At 36.5% G+C, this 26,306-nt stretch overlaps 2 non-coding genes across 2 annotated transcripts; one reads left to right on the forward strand and one right to left on the reverse strand.

Moving 5' to 3' along the window:
* Positions 1-1,498: 1,498 nt before the first annotated feature.
* trnaf-gaa lies at positions 1,499-1,571 on the reverse strand. The gene has a single exon. It is a non-coding gene; the product is annotated as a tRNA-Phe (tRNA).
* A 10,391-nt stretch (positions 1,572-11,962) lies between these two features.
* Positions 11,963-12,035, forward strand: trnaf-gaa. The gene has a single exon. It is a non-coding gene; the product is annotated as a tRNA-Phe (tRNA).
* Positions 12,036-26,306: the final 14,271 nt, after the last annotated feature.

A 26,306-nucleotide genomic window follows, 5' to 3' on the forward strand; every position in this document is an offset into this window, starting at 1 on the left:
ATATCAATGCAATAACATGGCAAAACCATTCCAACAACCGTCTAAAGAGTTTAAATTAGAGTGTCAATGTCAAAAATGATATTGCAATGGTGTTGCGAGGTTATTTGCAACGCTATTCCACACGTATGTCAAGGTTGCCGTATTATTGTAATGGTATTGCAATGTCATTTACAAGTTCCATACTGATTTCAACGTTCTTGGAGGGTTTTTGCCATGGTAATGCAATGATATTGCAAAGTTATTCGCAATATTATTATGTACATATTACAAGGTTGTTGCAATTGTTTTTTTAATGCGATTATATTGATTAATGCAAATAAATCTGAACCATTGTTTCTGACTTGATTATTAGTTTTTATGCATACTTTTATGTTGTTGGTGAGAAAGTGAATGCGAATTCTGTCAACATTCTAAATCCCGTTTCTTGCATCCTGATCACTAAAATTATCATAACGTTTGAAAGGATATAAAAGCTCACTACACCTATTCAAGATATGTTTGAAATGAAACGATACATTCTTCATTGTGCTCAAGCTACTCCCAACACCACATTATTAATATTTTGACCTAACATTACTTAAGCTTAATTATGACATGCTTCACTGTGTCCAGTTATATCTTGCATTGGTGTAGTGAGCATTATAAAACTTACCACACTAATGCAAGCTGTTTGAAATAACATTACACGTGTTTCATTTTGTCCAGTTATAAATGCTCATTACACCAACGCAAGTTATGTTTGAAATGTCATTATACATTCTTCATCCTGACCTGTTTAGTGTAGTTAGCATTTATAACTTACCACACCTATTCAAGATACGTTTGAAATGAAACGATACATCCTTCATTGTTATCTGCGCAATTTCATTTCGATAACATGGCGAAACCATCTTAAGAACCATGAAATAATCTCCTAATAGTGTTGAAAATAACCTTCCACTATTATTAAATATCACGTCAAAAACATCCCAAGAACCGTGAAATGAACCAACGTTTCAAATAACCTTCCAATTTTATTTAAATATCATGTCAACAACTTCCCAAGAAACTTGAAATCAACCAACAGTAGTTATTATCATGAACTATCTGTCAAAATAAGCCCCGCCCCCTGAAACGTCATAAATCACGTCATAACCACGCCTCCTTTTTATGCAAATTAGCCACGTGGTTGTCGCCACGTGTTGTTTGTTATTGTTATTGTTTTGTGAGTCATGTGACAGTCATGTGACTGGTGTCAAACCCCTGGGCGGCCATATTGGATGTAAAGTCATGTGACAGTCATGTGTCTGGTGTCAAACAATGCCACGCCCCCTTGGCATCCATATTGGATGTAGTGTCATGTGACAGTCATGTGCCTGATGTCAAACCCCTGGGCGGCCATATTGGCCCCCAAACCCCCATGTGTGTTTTGTGGATAATGGGGGCTCAGATAAACTTTGTAAGAGTTGTATATGTTTAGTGGTAAATGGGGCTAAATACAAAAAAAAGAAAATGGAGTTGCCGGAACCCGGATTCGAACCAGGGATCTTTAGATTTTCAATCTAACGCTCTCCCAACTGAGCTATTTCGGCTGCAGGGCTTCAATGGTATGCAATGCATCCTACTTTGTAGGGGTGGTGTTTTGTCCGGGCATGTCTCTGAGTGTGTTGTTTGAGACCCCTTTCATGTCGGGGGTCTGCCTACTACCTACGTACACTAGTGCTGATAACATTGTAAAAGACCTGTTTATGAGTAGTGACGTCTGTATGCAGACACCTGGTTATCTATAAACCCTTTTGTAGTGGGTGTGTTTTGCCCCGGCGTGTCTCTAGGATTGAGATTATAAAAGCTGTGGGTGATGTATAGCTATCATTGTTAGCAGTGATTTTGAACAGAACTTACCATGGCTGACATGATTGAATCGGCAAAATCAAAGAGACGGATTACACTCACCCCTGTTAGCGCTAAGCTATCGAATCCTGAAATGACTTATGCACCGCAAAGGAGGAGACCTGAAACTTTTGTTAATTTTCTGAGTAAACCTAATGATGGCGTGGAATACCAATGGTTGTTGAACGATGGGCGCATCGGAGGCTATGTTTTTGACAAGGAAGATCGCAGTTTGAAGCTATACGCATTGACATCTCCGGATTTGGCGTTTTCAGACGACATGGCGCACATTTCATTTTGTGATGCAGATTGGGTGATGTTTAGGGACTCTTGGAAGGATATTGTACAGCCTGCTATGGACAGTCGCTACACAGCATCATGGAATAGTCCAGCCTATGTCAAGTCTTACCACATGTATGCTAACTGTCCACAGGATTTCATTCGCCTGTCTAGCAGTGCATACAGAAGACCTACATATTATAATGAAAAAGATTTGAATGAATTCGCATATACACCTAAAGTGGAGTATCTTTGGAAAGACCGGCATGTTCTTAGTGATGTTTTCAAAAAGGTTGATAGATTGTTCAAATGGAGTGCTGGTTTGGAAAGATACCAGGGCGTCAAGGCATGTCTCTTCCAGACATGCCAAGATGATCTGGAACTGGCCAACCATTGTGAAGAAGCCGCTCCGGAATCAGCGCCCCCTCGTTCATGAAGCTTAAAAAGAGGTTTTCATACGAAGGGTTCCTTTACTCTCAGAGCTGTTGTGAAGATCATACAATGTCTCTATATGTGGATGAAGTTGAAATGACTGAAGCGCATGTTTGGCCTGATGGTGTGGATCAAAGTTCAAGAAGTATGTTTTATCAAGAGGAATCAGTAATTGAACAAGAAATGATACATTATGACATGGATTACTTGTGTGAGAGATTTGCGATGCTAACTTTGACGGATGATAAAGAGGATGTTAGAGAATGCCATCTTGTGGATGATGACGCCCCTGCGGGTGTACCTCCTACCGGTAACAAAAACGACTCTGAAGATAAAGGAGATGCAGAGAATTCAAAACTGATCAGATTGGACACCCTCATTGGCCTTGTTGATCATTATGTGACTGACAGAGATAGTACACGACGCATACGGGCTCGAACTGATAATATTGTGCGTAACAAGAAACATCTCATTCTAAAAAACAAAACTGGTGAGAAGAGGTTCAGGGTTGTTTACAACAAGAGGGTGCTACTACCCGACTACACAACTAGGCCATACGGATACTAAGGGGTATATGTCTATCATGGATAAATATAACACTGGCTTAAAAGAGGCCCCTGTATACGATTTCAGACTACAGCATCCATTTTCTTGTGTGATAAGCGGGCCTTCTAATTCTGGCAAGACATTTTTTGTAAAACAGTTGATAGCCAATATCGACACCCTTATTAGTGATGCAATTGAAAATATAGTGTATATTTATGATTGTTGGCAACCACTTTATGACGAATTGTTAAAGCTGAGAGATGTCAAATTTATTCAAGGAATACCTAACGCTCTAGATGATGATGAGTTATTACCCATATCAAAAACTAACCTGCTAATTATTGATGATGTGATGAAAGATGCCAGCAATAATACAGAAATAGAGAAGGTGTTCACACAGTATGTACATCATCGTAATCTTAGTGCCATTTACATGGTTCAGAATCTGTTCTTTCAGGGGAAATCTAGCAGAACAATCAGTTTGAACACTAATTATCTAATTGTTTTCAAAAACCCTAGAGATAACAACCAAATCAGTGTATTAGCGAGACAGATGTACCCCGGTAACACAAAATTCTTTCTTGAATCTTTTAAAAATGCCACTGAGAAACCCTACGGATATTTGTTGATTGACTATAAACCAAAAACCCCAGATTTGTACCGCCTCAGAACAGATTTGCTTTTGGAGCATCAGGCTGTCTATGTGCCGAAGAAAACAAACTGAGACACCGATATGTCTGAGAGAATCGGTAGAAATTTGCCTCTTTTGAGGCGTTTACTTAAAGCTAAACCGCCCCAGAGACGTGTCATTTTACATTCTGCGTCAGATGAGTTAATCTTAGCTCTCTGCGAGGTGACACTGAATATTCTTCGTGGTACTATACCCTTAACAGCTATACAATATAAAAAACTACGTAAAAATAAGATTTTGATAAAGTTACTGGCTGACAAGAAAATTGGCCTACGCACAAAGAGACGCACTATTAACCAGAAAGGTGGATTTCTCCTGCCCCTCTTGAGTGTTGCTCTGCCGTTCATAACCAGTCTGTTTACATCAAGACAGAGTTAGAAGTAATGGAGTACGCTGAGAAAATGTATCTGATACCACAAAGACAATTGGACCGTTTAAAAAATGATGTCGTAACTACCCCACTGCGCCAGTCTGTTGAAAACGAGTTGGAAGTAGCTATGAAAAATGTTTTGAGTAAAACACACCTGACCCCTCATGAGAAGGCCCTGCATTATACGTCATTATTACAGAGATATTTGGCCCTGGTTAAACAGGGGGACCTTGAGACGAACACACTGACACTGAGTTTACCACTGCAGTCATCATCCGATGATGTGTCACAGAGTTTAGCAGTACAGGCTGCGCCCCCCACTTTTGAGAACAATCAGGTAGCCTCTGAGGTTTTAAAAAATGTACCCCTGAGAAGCAAAAGGAATGCCGAGTATATATTAGCAAAGATGTACAACTCTCAAGGCATAGCATCGTGGGACGATTCTGGGTCTTTTGTTTTTAACGGCACAACCATTCCAGGTACGCATGTGTTTGATCTGGTAAAAAGTATCACCGGGCCACAAGCTGTGAGCCATCGCAGGCGACCTCAAGGATGGCATGAATTTCTGAGGGCTATTGCTATGCTAAACATCCCTCTTTCTACAATACCAAATAGACTAGTTAAAGATTCAATCACAGCACTGAAAAGAAATAGTACACCTACTCATACACCAGTTAGAGCGGTATCAGAATCCCCTGGTTTTTCAACACCTCAATTAGATGCAACAGCATGGCTTGAATTTTAGAAAATCTTGTAATGATTACTATGCATTGCTTATGTCTAATGTTCACAGATGTTGTAATATTTTGTAAATTGTAATTTTTCTGCTTTGTTTTTCTTATGTTTATAATGTTTTATAAGGTTGTATGACTTTTGATACATGTATGACTTATAATGTGTGTATTTCTATCCTTTTGTTTTTCAATAAAAACACCCAACTCTGAAATGTCATTTGACATGTTTATTTATTATGAAGCCTTTTCAACACTTTTTTAGATACTTATCATTGATCTGTGCATGCTGCACACATGTGAATATATTACACATGCATTTACAACCTTGTAATTTTTTCACAATTAATGACACCATATTATCATTTCTATTTAAATTTTCAGAATATTTAAGCATCACATCTTCATAGCCTAGCCCTCTCAACATATGATACAGAAAGAAAACACAATGTTGACCACATGTGATAGACGTAAAGTCTTGCACCTGCTGGTTTGAATATAGCAGACGTTTACCCATGTTTTTCAGAAATGTGTATATGCTTGGAGGAAATATATCACTGTCTGGACGGTTCCCGAAGCTGTCGAAGAAACACACATCACCTTCTTCAGTTATGTACGTAGCTAACCAGTGTTCACCAGGTTGGTCTGAATTATGTGTATTAATTATCACAGAGGCTGGTAAATGATACACGGGTGTTTTAGGTAGTTGATCACAAGCCAATACCCCTAGAAAATGTGTATTTTTGGATATATTATCCATAATAGTCAATAATTCAACAGTATTCATGATCTTTCAGTAGTAGTCCATCAAAATCTGTCTTCGATTAGACACCTCAATTATACTGTCAAATACCGCATACACAATCAAATTTATTGTATTCGGCAACGGTTGTCTGAACCGAACTTCCAAACGGATATTGCCTGACTTTATTAATGACAGATGCTGGCCACACTCCTCGTCAGGCGTTAAATTAAAAGCAAAAATACTGTAACCGGACAAGTAATCCTGACGATTTATGACCAGTGCTTTGTTTTTCAGATGTCTTCCTGTGGATAACACCAATTGGTAAAACTCCCGTACGGCAGACGCTTCATTAAATTTCGGCTGTAGCGGCTTAGACGGGTATTGTTGTCCATCTACATAAACGGCTAGGAATTCCAGATCATAATGTTTAAACGCATAAGGATTTTTTGTGTATGAACCAGTATGGGCATCATTATCGACCATTGCTAATATGATGGATTTTGGTAACGCCCCCAGAAATAGGTTTTCCTGATTAGCCACCCGCGTACCAGCGGGTATTGAGAAATTTTTTAGACATACTCTATCAATAGGGTATTTAGCAGTGGTGGACTGCAATGCTTGCGCATGACCCAGTCTCACAGCCGGAGATACAGAAACTTTCTTCACAAAAAGACTTGCTGAAAGAATGTTGATTTTGTATGCTACAGCATCACTGCGCATTAAACAGAATTCATCCTTCGCTCTAGTTAGTCTTATTTTGATATCAATTCCGTTTAACATCAATTTTTCTTGAAAAAATATGTCGCTGTGGATTGGAGCTAACAATTCTACAACATTACTCGATTCAGAAAATGCAGCTCTCTTTGTGAGACCTTCGTTGGCCCCTCCAGGATCCCCGACATCCATATGGCCTGCTGTATCTTTGTAAAACAGCCCCGCAGAGAAAATGGTCTCCAGGGCCTCACGGTCATAATTCAATAGACAATCTATAATACAGCGGTATGGATAGGTGTTTGAGCTCTGCGATATGAGCCGATCCCCCAGTGTTATGTCGACCTGAGAGAAGATTGAGCCGCCAGGGTAGTTTATCAAACCCACAGGCGCCCCCGCTGGTAGGTCCGCCCCGTTGGGTAAGGTGATTTTTAACCTTGTATACAATAGCGAATTATTCAAATCAATATAGTCTTGACCATTTCCCGCGACAAAAAACTCCAGGGGTCCTGTGTCTGACAGAGCTGATATGGGAGGTATCTCAACATAGGTGTTTTTCTCTATAGCCGTTTGAGTCATAGGCACTGTAAAAAGATCCAACTCAGATTTGACACACTCCGCCGACATGCCGTGTATCAGAGCCATGGTTAGAATATGGATTTACGCCTCTTTTTAGCAGGTCTACTCCCCCGGTGTTTACTCTGAGCCTTCCTTTTCGACACTGATCTTTTCTTAGCCTTTACATTGTTTTTCTTTGTGTATCTTCCTCTTCTCACACCTGGCGGTCGTTTCATGTGTCTACGTTGCATTACTAACACCCCCGACCCCTCTTGACTGTTGTGGGCTTGCATGACGTTGCTCACCACATCACTGACGATATTTTTAGCTGCCGCTTTTAAATGCGGTTTAGCGATTCCAATACCCCTACGCAATAGAGGCATAGCCATTCTGTACAGACCTTTTAGGAGCGATCCCAAGCCGAATCCACCATACATGACAGGGCCCCCAGCGAACCCGTCAATATGGCCACCCGCCTGGTTTTGATAATATGTAACATAACGATGTGGGTCCGCGTAGGGATTAAATTCTTTCATTTTTAAATTCTTGGAAGTTGTTTTACCGGTCTGAAATGGAGTTTTGTAAGCACTTTGCCGTACTTGAATGACACGTTGTGGTTTTGATCACTTTTCACCTCTATGGTAATGTCGTCAATGTGTGATTTAGACACACGTGCGTAGTGTGGTTTGTCGTAGCCGATTGTGACTATATTTTTGGTCTCCCCCGTTATTTCTACACATCGCAGGAGTGGTACATAATAGTCACCTACAACTTGGTGGTCTATAATGTCTGTATAGACAAACAATGTATATTCCCCGCCATACAAATCAGCAATGTGGGGGGCGTATCTACCGACGCTCCCGGGGGGTACCGCGAATGGAATCATATCTTCAAAACCTAGAATCCTGGCTAGCTTCCCTCGGAATGTTAGCGAAACATCACTTTCGGATGATGTCACACGGACTTTGTGAAGTAGTTCATCATAGGTAAACTGTATATGAGACCCGACACTATTGATTTCTGCTATGATATCAGCAATGCTATTGTAGAAAGCTTCACGAAGTTCACCAACAATAAGGATGTTAGTAGCTGTATCGGTAATTGTGAATTTTGAATGTTTTTTGTGAAATGGAACCCATGTTTTGGGGTACATGAACTCAATTAAAGCGACCTCCCAAGCCCCCCTTAGTGTTAGTGTTTTTGCCAGTTTAGTTCTGTAGCTGGATATTCTATTGTCAGGATAAATATCGCGGCACGCATTGCTTGGTAAAGTCACATAAAACCCTTCGTCCTCCATGATGTCGCCGGTGTGAATAAGGATATGTATGTTGTGTTGTGATTTAAGACATTTTTTAAGCATCAACCACATCTTTTGCGGGGACCCACGAGTTAAATTTTGATGGCCAACCTAACCATTTTACCAATACCATACGCGTCCTACCTACTCTTTTGCTTTCCAAAATCTTTTCCACTTTGAAGGCCTTATCCCTGTTTATGAGGATTTTCTGCAACTCCTCTTCATAAAAGGTACCTTCTAACATGTCTCCATCATAGTCTTTCAACCTGTAAACAGGAGGGTTTCGATGTACACACTCTGCTATGGTGAAAAACTCACGTGTGTAGTTTTCCTCATACCCCTTTGTGAATGCACCTCTGACCTTAGATACTCTAACAAGCTCTCCTATTTTGTATTTGAACACAGATTTTTTGGCAGCTCCCGTCTTTACACCATACAGGTTTTTAAAGACCACATTTTCATTTTCTTTTGTCACATCCACAGGTCTCATTTTGATACTACGATGGTAACTGTTATTATAAGATGATACCATATCAGGTAAGACGTCACAGTAGCGTTTAGAGTTGGCGGCTGTTAGATAACGCCACATTCTTGATTTAATAGTTCTGTTGAATCGCTCCACGACACTAGCTTTTAATTCACTCCCAGTGGCGAAATTATGAATGTTGTTTTTATTCACGATCCTCTGGAAATGCTGGTTAAAAAATTCTTTCCCACGGTCAGTTTGCAACTTCTGGGGTATACGACCCTCTTCTATGATTGATTCAAAAGCAGAGGCAACCGCCATCCCTGATTTGTTTTTTAAAATACGCACCCATGCATATTTGCTAAAGATATCTATACACGTCAGCATATATTTAGCATGGTCATTCTCCCTGGAGTATATGGACATGTCAACCAGATCCGCTTGAAATTGCCTGTTGATACCATACACAATCACCCTATTCCTTTTGTAGTTGACACGCATAGGTTTATGAAGCGTGTACGCATCCTCCCCTGATAACCATTCAGCAACATCCTTATCGGACAGATGTACCCCTGTTTTTTTAAAGGCAGCTTCTTTTAATCTACTTATACCCCCATATGAACCCTCACTTGAAGGTGTGTAGTAGATTGTATTTAGAACCTCCTCCATGACTCCCTCCATACAACTAATGACAGACCATGATGTGCATTCACAATCTTTTATTTGACAAGCAGGCTTACATATCCATCATGGGTAGAGAATCAAGGTAGTTTAAAAATTTAACACACACATCAAAGTCCTTAGCAACCAGAAATTCCACTAGGCTATTCACAACCTCATAGACATCCACAGACTCATTCTTACTTTGTTTGATGACACATACATCAGTTACATATGTACAAAGAGCTATGATATGCCCTATCTTGAAAAACCCTTGCCGAATCATACACATGTTCTCTAAAATTTCATGCACTGTTACATGATACACCTTGTTAACGGAGGATCCCATATTCAGTAGATCGGACCATTCTTCAGACAATGATCTAGCAAGCGTCATTTGATTTTTTAAGGCTTTAAAATGATGGTAAGGTACAGCAATATCAGTTGCATAACATGTAGATTCGTCTGCTATGACATTACACAGTAAGGCTGTTAGCTCATATTTCACACGCTCTTTTGGTGGGCCTGAACCACAGCACCAATTCCCCATTACCGTTAATTGTCCCAATATGTCAGAGTTTCAAGAATAATGTTTGTATCACAATCCTGTATGTGATTTTCCTTGAAAGTGTGTAAATACCCACAGATGTATGGTTCCCCTGTTAATTCGTAGACGATAGCTTCTACAGACCCCCAAATTTTTTGGGGATGGGTCTGATAGCCGTAATGTCCCAATAGATGATTCACGCTTTGCAGTAGAGGTCTTTTGTATAGCCGATGTTTTATATCCTCAACATTTGTTTGGAAGTAGTACGCATCTGGTTCAAAGAGGCAAGAATGTTGAATCTGGCTGGGGTGGTTTACTTGACATCCAAAACAGTCCCCCTGTAACTTCTGCGTGATGATGTGTTGCAGTGTAATACACACACAGGCCTTGATAAGTCCAAGAGGTAGCTCTGCCAAACAACCAACAAGGTCTTCACCAGTAGCTTTAGAAGTCCCGGTTCCATCTGCTGATGATACAGGGTTTAATGACACACCAATCTCTAAGTCTTCTGAACAATCTATCATGCCCACCCCACCGCAGGTATTTTGAAAGTATACACACGCATCAGTCATCTTAACATCTGTTGAAGGCATCACGACAGTTCTGAACGTCTCGATGATCCGGCTGGTGTGATCGTATACAACCACTAACCATTCAAGGGGTGTAGTCTGGAGGGCGGCGACTTCTCCGCTACCCAATCATGTGTGACCTCTCCTTTATCTTCAGAGTCGTTTTTGTTACCGGTAGGAGGTACACCCGCAGGGGCGTCATCATCCACAAGATGGCATTCTCTAACATCCTCTTTATCATCCGTCAAAGTTAGCATCGCAAATCTCTCACACAAGTAATCCATGTCATAATGTATCATTTCTTGTTCAATTACTGATTCCTCTTGATAAAACATACTTCTTGAACTTTGATCCACACCATCAGGCCAAACATGCGCTTCAGTCATTTCAACTTCATCCACATATAGAGACATTGTATGATCTTCACAACAGCTCTGAGAGTAAAGGAACCCTTCGTATGAAAACCTCTTTTTAAGCTTCATGAACGAGGGGGCGCTGATTCCGGAGCGGCTTCTTCACAATGGTTGGCCAGTTCCAGATCATCTTGGCACGTCTGGAAGAGACATGCCTTGACGCCCTGGTATCTTTCCAAACCAGCACTCCATTTGAACAATCTATCAACCTTTTTGAAAACATCACTAAGAACATGCCGGTCTTTCCAAAGATACTCCACTTTAGGTGTATATGCGAATTCATTCAAATCTTTTTCATTATAATATGTAGGTCTTCTGTATGCACTGCTAGACAGGCGAATGAAATCCTGTGGACAGTTAGCATACATGTGGTAAGACTTGACATAGGCTGGACTATTCCATGATGCTGTGTAGCGACTGTCCATAGCAGGCTGTACAATATCCTTCCAAGAGTCCCTAAACATCACCCAATCTGCATCACAAAATGAAATGTGCGCCATGTCGTCTGAAAACGCCAAATCCGGAGATGTCAATGCGTATAGCTTCACACTGCGATCTTCCTTGTCAAAAACATAGCCTCCGATGCGCCCATCGTTCAACAACCATTGGTATTCCACGCCATCATTAGGTTTACTCAGAAAATTAACAAAAGTTTCAGGTCTCCTCCTTTGCGGTGCATAAGTCATTTCAGGATTCGATAGCTTAGCGCTAACAGGGGTGAGTGTAATCCGTCTCTTTGATTTTGCCGATTCAATCATGTCAGCCATGGTAAGTTCTGTTCAAAATCACTGCTAACAATGATAGCTATACATCACCCACAGCTTTTATAATCTCAATCCTAGAGACACGCCGGGGCAAAACACACCCACTACAAAAGGGTTTATAGATAACCAGGTGTCTGCATACAGACGTCACTACTCATAAACAGGTCTTTTACAATGTTATCAGCACTAGTGTATGTAGGTAGTAGGCAGACCCCCGACATGAAAGGGGTCTCAAACAACACACTCAGAGACATGCCCGGACAAAACACCACCCCTACAAAGTAGGATGCATTGCATACCATTGAAGCCCTGCAGCCGAAATAGCTCAGTTGGGAGAGCGTTAGATTGAAAATCTAAAGATCCCTGGTTCGAATCCGGGTTCCGGCAACTCCATTTTCTTTTTTTTGTATTTAGCCCCATTTACCACTAAACATATACAACTCTTACAAAGTTTATCTGAGCCCCCATTATCCACAAAACACACATGGGGGTTTGGGGGCCAATATGGCCGCCCAGGGGTTTGACATCAGGCACATGACTGTCACATGACACTACATCCAATATGGATGCCAAGGGGGCGTGGCATTGTTTGACACCAGACACATGACTGTCACATGACTTTACATCCAATATGGCCGCCCAGGGGTTTGACACCAGTCACATGACTGTCACATGACTCACAAAACAATAACAATAACAAACAACACGTGGCGACAACCACGTGGCTAATTTGCATAAAAAGGAGGCGTGGTTATGACGTGATTTATGACGTTTCAGGGGGCGGGGCTTATTTTGACAGATAGTTCATGATAATAACTACTACCAACGGTTCTAATGACCTTCCAATATTATTGCAATAACATGGCAAAACAATGCCATAGTGACAATTTCATAGCAATAACTTGGCAACAACATCCCAAGAACCTAAAAATAAATGACATGATAAAGTTGCCAATAACCCTACAATATCAATGCAATAACATGGCAAAACCATTCCAACAACCGTCTAAAGAGTTTAAATTAGAGTGTCAATGTCAAAAATGATATTGCAATGGTGTTGCGAGGTTATTTGCAACGCTATTCCACACGTATGTCAAGGTTGCCGTATTATTGTAATGGTATTGCAATGTCATTTACAAGTTCCATACTGATTTCAACGTTCTTGGAGGGTTTTTGCCATGGTAATGCAATGATATTGCAAAGTTATTCGCAATATTATTATGTACATATTACAAGGTTGTTGCAATTGTTTTTTTAATGCGATTATATTGATTAATGCAAATAAATCTGAACCATTGTTTCTGACTTGATTATTAGTTTTTATGCATACTTTTATGTTGTTGGTGAGAAAGTGAATGCGAATTCTGTCAACATTCTAAATCCCGTTTCTTGCATCCTGATCACTAAAATTATCATAACGTTTGAAAGGTTATAAAAGCTCACTACACCTAGTCAAGATATGTTTGAAATGAAACGATACATTCTTCATTGTGCTCAAGCTACTCCCAACACCACATTATTAATATTTTGACCTAACATTACTTAAGCTTAATTATGACATGCTTCACTGTGTCCAGTTATATCTCGCATTGGTGTAGTGAGCATTATAAAACTTACCACACTAATGCAAGCTGTTTGAAATAACATTACACGTGTTTCATTTTGTCCAGTTATAAATGCTCATTACACCAACGCAAGTTATGTTTGAAATGTCATTATACATTCTTCATTCTGACCTGTTTAGTGTAGTTAGCATTTATAACTTACCACACCTATTCAAGATACGTTTGAAATGAAATGATACATCCTTCATTGTTATCTGCGCAATTTCATTTCGATAACATGGCGAAACCATCTTAAGAACCATGAAATAATCTCCTAATAGTGTTGAAAATAACCTTCCACTATTATTAAATATCACGTCAAAAACATCCCAAGAACCGTGAAATGAACCAACGTTTCAAATAACCTTCCAATTTTATTTAAATATCATGTCAACAACTTCCCAAGAAACTTGAAATCAACCAACGGTTCTAATGACCTTCCAATATTATTGCAATAACATGGCAAAACAATGCCATAGTGACAATTTCATAGCAATAACTTGGCAACAACATCCCAAGAACCTAAAAATAAATGACATGATAAAGTTGCCAATAACCCTACAATATCAATGCAATAACATGGCAAAACCATTCCAACAACCGTCTAAAGAGTTTAAATTAGAGTGTCAATGTCAAAAATGATATTGCAATGGTGTTGCGAGGTTATTTGCAACGCTATTCCACACTTATGTCAAGGTTGCCGTATTATTGTAATGGTATTGCAATGTCATTTACAAGTTCCATACTGATTTCAACGTTCTTGGAGGGTTTTTGCCATGGTAATGCAATGATATTGCAAAGTTATTCGCAATATTATTATGTACATATTACAAGGTTGTTACAATTGTTTTTTTAATGCGATTATATTGATTAATGCAAATAAATCTGAACCATTGTTTCTGACTTGATTATTAGTTTTTATGCATACTTTTAAGTTGTTGGTGAGAAAGTGAATGCGAATTCTGTCAACATTCTAAATCCCGTTTCTTGCATCCTGATCACTAAAATTATCATAACGTTTGAAAGGTTATAAAAGCTCACTACACCTATTCAAGATATGTTTGAAATGAAACGATACATTCTTCTTTGTGCTCAAGCTACTCCCAACACCACATTATTAATATTTTGACCAAACATTACTTAAGCTTAATTATGACATGCTTCACTGTGTCCAGTTATATCTCGCATTGGTGTAGTGAGCATTATAAAACTTACCACACTAATGCAAGCTGTTTGAAATAACATCACACGTGTTTCATTTTGTCCAGTTATAAATGCTCATTACACCAACGCAAGTTATGTTTGAAATGTCATTATACATTCTTCATTCTGACCTGTTTAGTGTAGTTAGCATTTATAACTTACCACACCTATTCAAGATACGTTTGAAATGAAATGATACATCCTTCATTGTTATCTGCGCAATTTCATTTCGATAACATGGCGAAACCATCTTAAGAACCATGAAATAATCTCCTAATAGTGTTGAAAATAACCTTCCACTATTATTAAATATCACGTCAAAAACATCCCAAGAACCGTGAAATGAACCAACGTTTCAAATAACCTTCCAATTTTATTTAAATATCATGTCAACAACTTCCCAAGAAACTTGAAATCAACCAACGGTTCTAATGACCTTCCAATATTATTGCAATAACATGGCAAAACAATGCCATAGTGACAATTTCATAGCAATAACTTGGCAACAACATCCCAAGAACCTAAAAATAAATGACATGATAAAGTTGCCAATAACCCTACAATATCAATGCAATAACATGGCAAAACCATTCCAACAACCGTCTAAAGAGTTTAAATTAGAGTGTCAATGTCAAAAATGATATTGCAATGGTGTTGCGAGGTTATTTGCAACGCTATTCCACACGTATGTCAAGGTTGCCGTATTATTGTAATGGTATTGCAATGTCATTTACAAGTTCCATACTGATTTCAACGTTCTTGGAGGGTTTTTGCCATGGTAATGCAATGATATTGCAAAGTTATTCGCAATATTATTATGTACATATTACAAGGTTGTTGCAATTGTTTTTTTAATGCGATTATATTGATTAATGCAAATAAATCTGAACCATTGTTTCTGACTTGATTATTAGTTTTTATGCATACTTTTATGTTGTTGGTGAGAAAGTGAATGCGAATTCTGTCAACATTCTAAATCCCGTTTCTTGCATCCTGATCACTAAAATTATCATAACGTTTGAAAGGTTATAAAAGCTCACTACACCTAGTCAAGATATGTTTGAAATGAAACGATACATTCTTCATTGTGCTCAAGCTACTCCCAACACCACATTATTAATATTTTGACCTAACATTACTTAAGCTTAATTATGACATGCTTCACTGTGTCCAGTTATATCTCGCATTGGTGTAGTGAGCATTATAAAACTTACCACACTAATGCAAGCTGTTTGAAATAACATTACACGTGTTTCATTTTGTCCAGTTATAAATGCTCATTACACCAACGCAAGTTATGTTTGAAATGTCATTATACATTCTTCATTCTGACCTGTTTAGTGTAGTTAGCATTTATAACTTACCACACCTATTCAAGATACGTTTGAAATGAAATGATACATCCTTCATTGTTATCTGCGCAATTTCATTTCGATAACATGGCGAAACCATCTTAAGAACCATGAAATAATCTCCTAATAGTGTTGAAAATAACCTTCCACTATTATTAAATATCACGTCAAAAACATCCCAAGAACCGTGAAATGAACCAACGTTTCAAATAACCTTCCAATTTTATTTAAATATCATGTCAACAACTTCCCAAGAAACTTGAAATCAACCAACGGTTCTAATGACCTTCCAATATTATTGCAATAACATGGCAAAACAATGCCATAGTGACAATTTCATAGCAATAACTTGGCAACAACATCCCAAGAACCTAAAAATAAATGACATGATAAAGTTGCCAATAACCCTACAATATCAATGCAATAACATGGCAAAACCATTCCAACAACCGTCTAAAGAGTTTAAATTAGAGTGTCAATGTCAAAAATGATATTGCAATGGTGTTGCGAGCTTATTTGCAACGCTATTCCAGACTTATGTCAAGGTTGCCGTATTATTCTAATGGTATTGCAATGTCATTTACAAGTTCCATACTGATTTCAACGTTCTTGGAGGGTTTTTGCCATGGTAATGCAATGATATTGCAAAGTTATTCGCAATATTATTATGTACATATTACAAGGTTGTTGCAATTGTTTTTTTAATGCGATTATATTGATTAATGCAAATAAATCTGAACCATTGTTTCTGACTTGATTATTAGTTTTTATGCATACTTTTAAGTTGTTGGTGAGAAAGTGAATGTGAATTCTGTCAACATTCTAAATCCCGTTTCTTGCATCCTGATCACTAAAATTATCATAACGTTTGAAAGGTTATAAAAGCTCACTACACCTATTCAAGATATGTTTGAAATGAAACGATACATTCTTCTTTGTGCTCAAGCTACTCCCAACACCACATTATTAATATTTTGACCAAACATTACTTAAGCTTAATTATGACATGCTTCACTGTGTCCAGTTATATCTCGCATTGGTGTAGTGAGCATTATAAAACTTACCACACTAATGCAAGCTGTTTGAAATAACATCACACGTGTTTCATTTTGTCCAGTTATAAATGCTCATTACACCAACGCAAGTTATGTTTGAAATGTCATTATACATTCTTCATTCTGACCTGTTTAGTGTAGTTAGCATTTATAACTTACCACACCTATTCAAGATACGTTTGAAATGAAATTATACATCCTTCATTGTTATCTGCGCAATTTCATTTCGATAACATGGCGAAACCATCTTAAGAACCATGAAATAATCTCCTAATTGTGTTGAAAATAACCTTCCACTATTATTAAATATCACGTCAAAAACATCCCAAGAACTGTGAAATGAACCAACGTTTCAAATAACCTTCCAATTTTATTTAAATATCATGTCAACAACTTCCCAAGAAACTTGAAATCAACCAACGGTTCTAATGACCTTCCAATATTATTGCAATAACATGGCAAAACAATGCCATAGTGACAATTTCATAGCAATAACTTGGCAACAACATCCCAAGAACCTAAAAATAAATGACATGATAAAGTTGCCAATAACCCTACAATATCAATGCAATAACATGGCAAAACCATTCCAACAACCGTCTAAAGAGTTTAAATTAGAGTGTCAATGTCAAAAATGATATTGCAATGGTGTTGCGAGGTTATTTGCAACGCTATTCCACACTTATGTCAAGGTTGCCGTATTATTGTAATGGTATTGCAATGTCATTTACAAGTTCCATACTGATTTCAACGTTCTTGGAGGGTTTTTGCCATGGTAATGCAATGATATTGCAAAGTTATTCGCAATATTATTATGTACATATTACAAGGTTGTTACAATTGTTTTTTTAATGCGATTATATTGATTAATGCAAATAAATCTGAACCATTGTTTCTGACTTGATTATTAGTTTTTATGCATACTTTTAAGTTGTTGGTGAGAAAGTGAATGCGAATTCTGTCAACATTCTAAATCCCGTTTCTTGCATCCTGATCACTAAAATTATCATAACGTTTGAAAGGTTATAAAAGCTCACTACACCTATTCAAGATATGTTTGAAATGAAACGATACATTCTTCTTTGTGCTCAAGCTACTCCCAACACCACATTATTAATATTTTGACCAAACATTACTTAAGCTTAATTATGACATGCTTCACTGTGTCCAGTTATATCTCGCATTGGTGTAGTGAGCATTATAAAACTTACCACACTAATGCAAGCTGTTTGAAATAACATCACACGTGTTTCATTTTGTCCAGTTATAAATGCTCATTACACCAACGCAAGTTATGTTTGAAATGTCATTATACATTCTTCATTCTGACCTGTTTAGTGTAGTTAGCATTTATAACTTACCACACCTATTCAAGATACGTTTGAAATGAAATGATACATCCTTCATTGTTATCTGCGCAATTTCATTTCGATAACATGGCGAAACCATCTTAAGAACCATGAAATAATCTCCTAATAGTGTTGAAAATAACCTTCCACTATTATTAAATATCACGTCAAAAACATCCCAAGAACCGTGAAATGAACCAACGTTTCAAATAACCTTCCAATTTTATTTAAATATCATGTCAACAACTTCCCAAGAAACTTGAAATCAACCAACGGTTCTAATGACCTTCCAATATTATTGCAATAACATGGCAAAACAATGCCATAGTGACAATTTCATAGCAATAACTTGGCAACAACATCCCAAGAACCTAAAAATAAATGACATGATAAAGTTGCCAATAACCCTACAATATCAATGCAATAACATGGCAAAACCATTCCAACAACCGTCTAAAGAGTTTAAATTAGAGTGTCAATGTCAAAAATGATATTGCAATGGTGTTGCGAGGTTATTTGCAACGCTATTCCACACGTATGTCAAGGTTGCCGTATTATTGTAATGGTATTGCAATGTCATTTACAAGTTCCATACTGATTTCAACGTTCTTGGAGGGTTTTTGCCATGGTAATGCAATGATATTGCAAAGTTATTCGCAATATTATTATGTACATATTACAAGGTTGTTGCAATTGTTTTTTTAATGCGATTATATTGATTAATGCAAATAAATCTGAACCATTGTTTCTGACTTGATTATTAGTTTTTATGCATACTTTTATGTTGTTGGTGAGAAAGTGAATGCGAATTCTGTCAACATTCTAAATCCCGTTTCTTGCATCCTGATCACTAAAATTATCATAACGTTTGAAAGGTTATAAAAGCTCACTACACCTATTCAAGATATGTTTGAAATGAAACGATACATTCTTCATTGTGCTCAAGCTACTCCCAACACCACATTATTAATATTTTGACCTAACATTACTTAAGCTTAATTATGACATGCTTCACTGTGTCCAGTTATATCTCGCATTGGTGTAGTGAGCATTATAAAACTTACCACACTAATGCAAGCTGTTTGAAATAACATTACACGTGTTTCATTTTGTCCAGTTATAAATGCTCATTACACCAACGCAAGTTATGTTTGAAATGTCATTATACATTCTTCATTCTGACCTGTTTAGTGTAGTTAGCATTTATAACTTACCACACCTATTCAAGATACGTTTGAAATGAAATGATACATCCTTCATTGTTATCTGCGCAATTTCATTTCGATAACATGGCGAAACCATCTTAAGAACCATGAAATAATCTCCTAATAGTGTTGAAAATAACCTTCCACTATTATTAAATATCACGTCAAAAACATCCCAAGAACCGTGAAATGAACCAACGTTTCAAATAACCTTCCAATTTTATTTAAATATCATGTCAACAACTTCCCAAGAAACTTGAAATCAACCAACGGTTCTAATGACCTTCCAATATTATTGCAATAACATGGCAAAACAATGCCATAGTGACAATTTCATAGCAATAACTTGGCAACAACATCCCAAGAACCTAAAAATAAATGACATGATAAAGTTGCCAATAACCCTACAATATCAATGCAATAACATGGCAAAACCATTCCAACAACCGTCTAAAGAGTTTAAATTAGAGTGTCAATGTCAAAAATGATATTGCAATGGTGTTGCGAGGTTATTTGCAACGCTATTCCACACGTATGTCAAGGTTGCCGTATTATTGTAATGGTATTGCAATGTCATTTACAAGTTCCATACTGATTTCAACGTTCTTGGAGGGTTTTTGCCATGGTAATGCAATGATATTGCAAAGTTATTCGCAATATTATTATGTACATATTACAAGGTTGTTGCAATTGTTTTTTTAATGCGATTATATTGATTAATGCAAATAAATCTGAACCATTGTTTCTGACTTGATTATTAGTTTTTATGCATACTTTTATGTTGTTGGTGAGAAAGTGAATGCGAATTCTGTCAACATTCTAAATCCCGTTTCTTGCATCCTGATCACTAAAATTATCATAACGTTTGAAAGGTTATAAAAGCTCACTACACCTATTCAAGATATGTTTGAAATGAAACGATACATTCTTCATTGTGCTCAAGCTACTCCCAACACCACATTATTAATATTTTGACCTAACATTACTTAAGCTTAATTATGACATGCTTCACTGTGTCCAGTTATATCTCGCATTGGTGTAGTGAGCATTATAAAACTTACCACACTAATGCAAGCTGTTTGAAATAACATTACACGTGTTTCATTTTGTCCAGTTATAAATGCTCATTACACCAACGCAAGTTATGTTTGAAATGGCATTATACATTCTTCATTCTGACCTGTTTAGTGTAGTTAGCATTTATAACTTACCACACCTATTCAAGATACGTTTGAAATGAAATGATACATCCTTCATTGTTATCTGCGCAATTTCATTTCGATAACATGGCGAAACCATCTTAAGAACCATGAAATAATCTCCTAATAGTGTTGAAAATAACCTTCCACTATTATTAAATATCACGTCAAAAACATCCCAAGAACCGTGAAATGAACCAACGTTTCAAATAACCTTCCAATTTTATTTAAATATCATGTCAACAACTTCCCAAGAAACTTGAAATCAACCAACGGTTCTAATGACCTTCCAATATTATTGCAATAACATGGCAAAACAATGCCATAGTGACAATTTCATAGCAATAACTTGGCAACAACATCCCAAGAACCTAAAAATAAATGACATGATAAAGTTGCCAATAACCCTACAATATCAATGCAATAACATGGCAAAACCATTCCAACAACCGTCTAAAGAGTTTAAATTAGAGTGTCAATGTCAAAAATGATATTGCAATGGTGTTGCGAGGTTATTTGCAACGCTATTCCACACGTATGTCAAGGTTGCCGTATTATTGTAATGGTATTGCAATGTCATTTACAAGTTCCATACTGATTTCAACGTTCTTGGAGGGTTTTTGCCATGGTAATGCAATGATATTGCAAAGTTATTCGCAATATTATTATGTACATATTACAAGGTTGTTGCAATTGTTTTTTTAATGCGATTATATTGATTAATGCAAATAAATCTGAACCATTGTTTCTGACTTGATTATTAGTTTTTATGCATACTTTTATGTTGTTGGTGAGAAAGTGAATGCGAATTCTGTCAACATTCTAAATCCCGTTTCTTGCATCCTGATCACTAAAATTATCATAACGTTTGAAAGGTTATAAAAGCTCACTACACCTATTCAAGATATGTTTGAAATGAAACGATACATTCTTCATTGTGCTCAAGCTACTCCCAACACCACATTATTAATATTTTGACCTAACATTACTTAAGCTTAATTATGACATGCTTCACTGTGTCCAGTTATATCTCGCATTGGTGTAGTGAGCATTATAAAACTTACCACACTAATGCAAGCTGTTTGAAATAACATTACACGTGTTTCATTTTGTCCAGTTATAAATGCTCATTACACCAACGCAAGTTATGTTTGAAATGTCATTATACATTCTTCATTCTGACCTGTTTAGTGTAGTTAGCATTTATAACTTACCACACCTATTCAAGATACGTTTGAAATGAAATGATACATCCTTCATTGTTATCTGCGCAATTTCATTTCGATAACATGGCGAAACCATCTTAAGAACCATGAAATAATCTCCTAATAGTGTTGAAAATAACCTTCCACTATTATTAAATATCACGTCAAAAACATCCCAAGAACCGTGAAATGAACCAACGTTTCAAATAACCTTCCAATTTTATTTAAATATCATGTCAACAACTTCCCAAGAAACTTGAAATCAACCAACGGTTCTAATGACCTTCCAATATTATTGCAATAACATGGCAAAACAATGCCATAGTGACAATTTCATAGCAATAACTTGGCAACAACATCCCAAGAACCTAAAAATAAATGACATGATAAAGTTGCCAATAACCCTACAATATCAATGCAATAACATGGCAAAACCATTCCAACAACCGTCTAAAGAGTTTAAATTAGAGTGTCAATGTCAAAAATGATATTGCAATGGTGTTGCGAGGTTATTTGCAACGCTATTCCACACGTATGTCAAGGTTGCCGTATTATTGTAATGGTATTGCAATGTCATTTACAAGTTCCATACTGATTTCAACGTTCTTGGAGGGTTTTTGCCATGGTAATGCAATGATATTGCAAAGTTATTCGCAATATTATTATGTACATATTACAAGGTTGTTGCAATTGTTTTTTTAATGCGATTATATTGATTAATGCAAATAAATCTGAACCATTGTTTCTGACTTGATTATTAGTTTTTATGCATACTTTTATGTTGTTGGTGAGAAAGTGAATGCGAATTCTGTCAACATTCTAAATCCCGTTTCTTGCATCCTGATCACTAAAATTATCATAACGTTTGAAAGGTTATAAAAGCTCACTACACCTATTCAAGATATGTTTGAAATGAAACGATACATTCTTCATTGTGCTCAAGCTACTCCCAACACCACATTATTAATATTTTGACCTAACATTACTTAAGCTTAATTATGACATGCTTCACTGTGTCCAGTTATATCTCGCATTGGTGTAGTGAGCATTATAAAACTTACCACACTAATGCAAGCTGTTTGAAATAACATTACACGTGTTTCATTTTGTCCAGTTATAAATGCTCATTACACCAACGCAAGTTATGTTTGAAATGGCATTATACATTCTTCATTCTGACCTGTTTAGTGTAGTTAGCATTTATAACTTACCACACCTATTCAAGATACGTTTGAAATGAAATGATACATCCTTCATTGTTATCTGCGCAATTTCATTTCGATAACATGGCGAAACCATCTTAAGAACCATGAAATAATCTCCTAATAGTGTTGAAAATAACCTTCCACTATTATTAAATATCACGTCAAAAACATCCCAAGAACCGTGAAATGAACCAACGTTTCAAATAACCTTCCAATTTTATTTAAATATCATGTCAACAACTTCCCAAGAAACTTGAAATCAACCAACGGTTCTAATGACCTTCCAATATTATTGCAATAACATGGCAAAACAATGCCATAGTGACAATTTCATAGCAATAACTTGGCAACAACATCCCAAGAACCTAAAAATAAATGACATGATAAAGTTGCCAATAACCCTACAATATCAATGCAATAACATGGCAAAACCATTCCAACAACCGTCTAAAGAGTTTAAATTAGAGTGTCAATGTCAAAAATGATATTGCAATGGTGTTGCGAGGTTATTTGCAACGCTATTCCACACGTATGTCAAGGTTGCCGTATTATTGTAATGGTATTGCAATGTCATTTACAAGTTCCATACTGATTTCAACGTTCTTGGAGGGTTTTTGCCATGGTAATGCAATGATATTGCAAAGTTATTCGCAATATTATTATGTACATATTACAAGGTTGTTGCAATTGTTTTTTTAATGCGATTATATTGATTAATGCAAATAAATCTGAACCATTGTTTCTGACTTGATTATTAGTTTTTATGCATACTTTTATGTTGTTGGTGAGAAAGTGAATGCGAATTCTGTCAACATTCTAAATCCCGTTTCTTGCATCCTGATCACTAAAATTATCATAACGTTTGAAAGGTTATAAAAGCTCACTACACCTATTCAAGATATGTTTGAAATGAAACGATACATTCTTCATTGTGCTCAAGCTACTCCCAACACCACATTATTAATATTTTGACCTAACATTACTTAAGCTTAATTATGACATGCTTCACTGTGTCCAGTTATATCTCGCATTGGTGTAGTGAGCATTATAAAACTTACCACACTAATGCAAGCTGTTTGAAATAACATTACACGTGTTTCATTTTGTCCAGTTATAAATGCTCATTACACCAACGCAAGTTATGTTTGAAATGTCATTATACATTCTTCATTCTGACCTGTTTAGTGTAGTTAGCATTTATAACTTACCACACCTATTCAAGATACGTTTGAAATGAAATGATACATCCTTCATTGTTATCTGCGCAATTTCATTTCGATAACATGGCGAAACCATCTTAAGAACCATGAAATAATCTCCTAATAGTGTTGAAAATAACCTTCCACTATTATTAAATATCACGTCAAAAACATCCCAAGAACCGTGAAATGAACCAACGTTTCAAATAACCTTCCAATTTTATTTAAATATCATGTCAACAACTTCCCAAGAAACTTGAAATCAACCAACGGTTCTAATGACCTTCCAATATTATTGCAATAACATGGCAAAACAATGCCATAGTGACAATTTCATAGCAATAACTTGGCAACAACATCCCAAGAACCTAAAAATAAATGACATGATAAAGTTGCCAATAACCCTACAATATCAATGCAATAACATGGCAAAACCATTCCAACAACCGTCTAAAGAGTTTAAATTAGAGTGTCAATGTCAAAAATGATATTGCAATGGTGTTGCGAGGTTATTTGCAACGCTATTCCACACGTATGTCAAGGTTGCCGTATTATTGTAATGGTATTGCAATGTCATTTACAAGTTCCATACTGATTTCAACGTTCTTGGAGGGTTTTTGCCATGGTAATGCAATGATATTGCAAAGTTATTCGCAATATTATTATGTACATATTACAAGGTTGTTGCAATTGTTTTTTTAATGCGATTATATTGATTAATGCAAATAAATCTGAACCATTGTTTCTGACTTGATTATTAGTTTTTATGCATACTTTTATGTTGTTGGTGAGAAAGTGAATGCGAATTCTGTCAACATTCTAAATCCCGTTTCTTGCATCCTGATCACTAAAATTATCATAACGTTTGAAAGGTTATAAAAGCTCACTACACCTATTCAAGATATGTTTGAAATGAAACGATACATTCTTCATTGTGCTCAAGCTACTCCCAACACCACATTATTAATATTTTGACCTAACATTACTTAAGCTTAATTATGACATGCTTCACTGTGTCCAGTTATATCTCGCATTGGTGTAGTGAGCATTATAAAACTTACCACACTAATGCAAGCTGTTTGAAATAACATTACACGTGTTTCATTTTGTCCAGTTATAAATGCTCATTACACCAACGCAAGTTATGTTTGAAATGGCATTATACATTCTTCATTCTGACCTGTTTAGTGTAGTTAGCATTTATAACTTACCACACCTATTCAAGATACGTTTGAAATGAAATGATACATCCTTCATTGTTATCTGCGCAATTTCATTTCGATAACATGGCGAAACCATCTTAAGAACCATGAAATAATCTCCTAATAGTGTTGAAAATAACCTTCCACTATTATTAAATATCACGTCAAAAACATCCCAAGAACCGTGAAATGAACCAACGTTTCAAATAACCTTCCAATTTTATTTAAATATCATGTCAACAACTTCCCAAGAAACTTGAAATCAACCAACGGTTCTAATGACCTTCCAATATTATTGCAATAACATGGCAAAACAATGCCATAGTGACAATTTCATAGCAATAACTTGGCAACAACATCCCAAGAACCTAAAAATAAATGACATGATAAAGTTGCCAATAACCCTACAATATCAATGCAATAACATGGCAAAACCATTCCAACAACCGTCTAAAGAGTTTAAATTAGAGTGTCAATGTCAAAAATGATATTGCAATGGTGTTGCGAGGTTATTTGCAACGCTATTCCACACGTATGTCAAGGTTGCCGTATTATTGTAATGGTATTGCAATGTCATTTACAAGTTCCATACTGATTTCAACGTTCTTGGAGGGTTTTTGCCATGGTAATGCAATGATATTGCAAAGTTATTCGCAATATTATTATGTACATATTACAAGGTTGTTGCAATTGTTTTTTTAATGCGATTATATTGATTAATGCAAATAAATCTGAACCATTGTTTCTGACTTGATTATTAGTTTTTATGCATACTTTTATGTTGTTGGTGAGAAAGTGAATGCGAATTCTGTCAACATTCTAAATCCCGTTTCTTGCATCCTGATCACTAAAATTATCATAACGTTTGAAAGGTTATAAA

Source organism: Alosa sapidissima, chromosome 2, assembly GCF_018492685.1.
Source record: "Alosa sapidissima isolate fAloSap1 chromosome 2, fAloSap1.pri, whole genome shotgun sequence".
NCBI classification, from domain to species: domain Eukaryota; kingdom Metazoa; phylum Chordata; class Actinopteri; order Clupeiformes; family Clupeidae; genus Alosa; species Alosa sapidissima.